Raw genomic sequence first — 4067 nt, 5'->3', positions numbered from 1 at the left:
CAGTTGGAACTTGATTTTATTTAACCACAGCATGGGTTCTGCGATCTGCTTATTGTGAGTACCTCTTAAGCTGGAAGAGATGGTGTAAGGGCAAGGGCTGAGGGGTATGTGTTGGTTTGAATTAGGGTAAAGTTGGCATTCAGGGAATAAAGGGTAATATGGACTTGGGTGGGAGACAGTTTGGCATGGACTAATGCGTGACTGGTTGCATAAGTTGGCATGGAAAGTAAGGAGGGGTCAAGATTGAGGAGCATTGGGTAACGAAGGCCATGCGGCAGGCATGCTGGGGCATTGGTTGGCATGGATAGGACGTGGGGAATATGTGAGGGGTGATGGCTGTTTTTTGTTTCTCTTTTTCAAACTTCAATACAGTGCTGGTTCTCCAATATAGGCCTGCCACACAGCCCATCTCCTCACTCATTCAAGGCTCACCTGCCTGACTCCCAGGGTACTCCACTATCATGGAACAGATATCCCAACTTCCAGGCTTTTTGTCCAGGTTGGGTTTGCTTCAGTTAAATAAGTCAGCACAAATCACGGAGTAAACAGGTCTTTTAGCTGAATCTTCTCACATTGCACTTGAGGCACTTCTACACCTGATACCCACATAGTTAGACTGCCTGAACAGTCATGTTGATATTATGGGATGTAATTCAAAGAAATCTTGATCCGTCACTCAATGAAGGTTCATTCCTGGATGAGTGTAGATATTATAGAATGCCATCTCTGAAGAAACTGCCATGGTAAATGTTTGACAGAGATTTCTAGTGTGGGAATAGCATTCTTCATTCTCAGAGGCTTTCAAACTGATATCAGTGTGGGATGTGTCATCTTGGATGTGTTTGACAGCAATAGTTTGACAAATGGGAGATAGGAGGAAGGGGCAAAGATTGGGAGAGGAGAATAAACCATGGCTTGGGAAGCAACTCAAATACTCAGGAAATGACCCTGGGACATGTGGAATGACATTGTGACTTGGGGACTAATATTGTCCCTCAGTGATTTGTACGCTAGGGGCTGAAACTGTGCTTGGGGAGTTCCTCTTGTTTGGATAATGCCAATGACTCAGAGACTGACTCCAAAGTGACCAATTTGGAGTAATTAAAACATGGGACATATGATTGTGGGATCTTGACAGGGAGGCTGTATTTCATTGGAGGAAGGGCGGGGGGGGGGGGGGGGTGGAGGGGTAGGCTATTACCTAACCTACTGAATATTTTAGCTTTTTCTTATTCTAGTTTTTAAAAGTACAGAAACAGACCATTTGGCCCATCTGCTTTCTACTTTGCTTATGCTCCACATGAGCCTTCTCCTTACCTACTTTCTCTCTGTATCTTGCCAATACAAGATGTCACTGATACCCATGTGTACACAAGCACAGGTCTGCGATTGCACTGAAATCCAATGCCGTCACTCTTCTGCACATGTCAATGATATCACCGTGCACATACATCGTAAACAATCTGAAAGAAGAAGTGAAAATTTTACAACGCATTAATACTATTCTGAGTAAATGCTGAAACTGTTGGAGGCCAACAAGCTAAGTGGAACGAGAGCTGCTGTACAACATATCAGACTGAAAGAAGTAGCAATGAAAGATCATTATGTGAATGATTCTGCCACAATTCTTGTGACATTGAAGTTGTAACCAGGCACAGGTTAGAAACTTGGGGTTTTAAGAGGCATTTTCACAGTTTGGAGCATTAATCAATATAAATTTCTCGTGCTGAACAATCTCTCTCACATCCATCAAATCTTGTTTCTGATATACAATTACCTGACTCCCCCTCAGACCAAGCTCACTGGCCGAGGCCCGAATCTAACTGTGGCCTCAAACAGGAAACGTTACTCCCTCTCAATCAGTGACAGGCAATCTGAACAATCTGTTTCAATTAGGAATTAAACAATGCTGCTGAAAACACAACTGTGATTATTTGAGCAGCACCATCTTTGTTCCTGGCTGCTGCCTAATCCATCAGTGGCAACGTGGTGACAGAATAAAACACTAAAATTGTGTTAAAGTTCAAGTTAAAGCTTATTTATTAGTGTCACGTGTAGGCTTACATGAACACTGCAATGAACTAACTGTGAAAATCCCCTAGTTGCCACATTCCGACGCCTGTACACTGAGGGAGAACTTAACAGGGCCAACGGACCTAACGGGCATGTTTTTCGGACTGTGGGAGGAAACTGGAGCATCCAGAGGAAACTCACGCAGACACGGGGAGAATGTGTAGACTCTACACAGACAGTGACCCAAGCCGGGAATCAAACTCCGGTCACTGGTGCTGGAAAGCAGCAGTGCTAACCACTGTGCCACCATGTGGCATCAACGCATCAGCACTGAGCTATACCATTCAGCCCAACTTCTTTCTAACGGTGGTAATGCTCCAAATGAGCTTTCTCCCTATTTTCTCTCACCCTGTCACCAGATTCTTCTATTCCCTTCTCTCTCATCTACTTAGCTGGCTTCCCATTAAATACATCAAAACTATTTGCCTCAACCATTTCCTGTTGGAGTAAGTTTCACATTCTAATCATTCTCTTGAGAAAGAAGTTTCTCCTGAATTCTTCATTGGATTTATTATTGATCATCTTATGTTCATGGATCCCAGTTTTGGACTCCCCCACAAGTACGTCACCTTCTCTCCGTTTACCCTCAAATTCTTAATTTTATAATTGATCATTTCAAAGATTTGAATGATGTTCCCCCTCAACCTTTTCTAAGAAAAAAAGAGTGTTAGCCTGTTCAGTCTTTCCTGATTGTTGCAATCTTACATTTCTCAACATCATCTTTATCAATGTTTATCGCACCTTCTGCAGTTCCTTTCTGTCCTTTTTCAATGATCTGATACGCGCACAGCTCTCCAAATGTGGTCTAAACAAGGTTCTAGACAAGTTCAACGTCACTTCTCTTGCTTTTCAATTTTATTCCAATAATAGACCCCACTGTTGTGGTTTGATTTTTTATAAAATGTCCTTTTGAGCTGCCTTGTTACATTTAGCGATTAATGAATCTGTAGTTCTGCCCTTGCATCGCTTGTAAATATGACTTTGGTCTTCTCTAACCTCTACAATTGAAATAATTTATCCACATGAAGGCAAACTGTTATTATCAAAGCTCCATCAAATCAACCTATAGTCTACACTTCCCTAAAGTGCACACAGATCGCCCTTGGAATCCTCTGAATGCTGGAAATCTGTTGAAATTCAGAAAATGCTGGAAATGTTCAGGTCAGGTGAGGTTTGGAGAGAGAAGCAACCTCTCTGCAGCCTTTGACATGACACTATCCGCCTTCTGCAACTCTTCTATGTTGTCCAGTCAGTGGAACTGCTGTGACTTGTGATTTTTTTTCCTCTTCAGTTGTATAGAGAAGCTTGTGTTGTTGACAGGGTTTTCTTTGAAGCTATTGTTATACAGCTTCAATTTAAACATCTTCCAAGCATTCCAGTTTAATAAGACAAACAAGGACAGTAATTCAATAATTTAACACTTCTAATACCAACTCATATAAACAGTTGCAACTCATTAACACTAACTGAAGATCAATTTTCAACTGAACTTTAACTCTTAAACTACACTTTAACTGAACATCGATTTTAACTATTTAACTGGAAATAGATATCACCAAGTTTAAGAAAATCTTGGTCAAGAAATATCCCAGATGTAGAATCTACCTTCTCTCTGAAGTATCCTTTAGGGTACAAGCTTTGTTGTGATGGTTCTTCTCTTGGAGTTATCACTGCTAAACAAAGGACACATATGTCTTTTATCCACAATTCTCCACTTGTTTCCAGAGGATTCTCTGTCAACCAGCCAACTGTGTCACCGCAAACTGAGCACATGGCTTGAACATCCTGTGAAATTACTTTTGAATGATGCCATGATGCTTAGCTCATTTTACCATACATAGCAGCCATAAAAATTGGAGCCACGTTGTCTTGATTAAGTGTGAACAATTTCCCTGATCCAACCAACACAGGAAGCTTCAGATCACAGCTCCCTGACCAGAACCTTTTTTATGACCTGCATCTGGTTTTAATCTACAAATTGACTAAAATTCCCA

The 4067-nt window shown here is 41.4% G+C and overlaps 1 protein-coding gene across 2 annotated transcripts in view; it reads right to left on the bottom strand.

Moving 5' to 3' along the window:
- LOC145348007 (uncharacterized) overlaps window positions 1-4067 on the bottom strand; it is a 521035-nt gene that overhangs the window by 205740 nt on the left and 311228 nt on the right. The gene's annotated exons all lie outside the window — the stretch shown is intronic.

Source organism: Carcharhinus amblyrhynchos, chromosome 9 (assembly GCF_965287045.1).
Source record: "Carcharhinus amblyrhynchos chromosome 9, sCarAmb.v2.hapA, whole genome shotgun sequence".
In the NCBI taxonomy this organism is placed as follows: Eukaryota; Metazoa; Chordata; class Chondrichthyes; order Carcharhiniformes; family Carcharhinidae; genus Carcharhinus; species Carcharhinus amblyrhynchos.
Note: the sequence above shows the minus strand (reverse complement) of the source record. Positions and strands in the feature narration are given on the sequence as shown.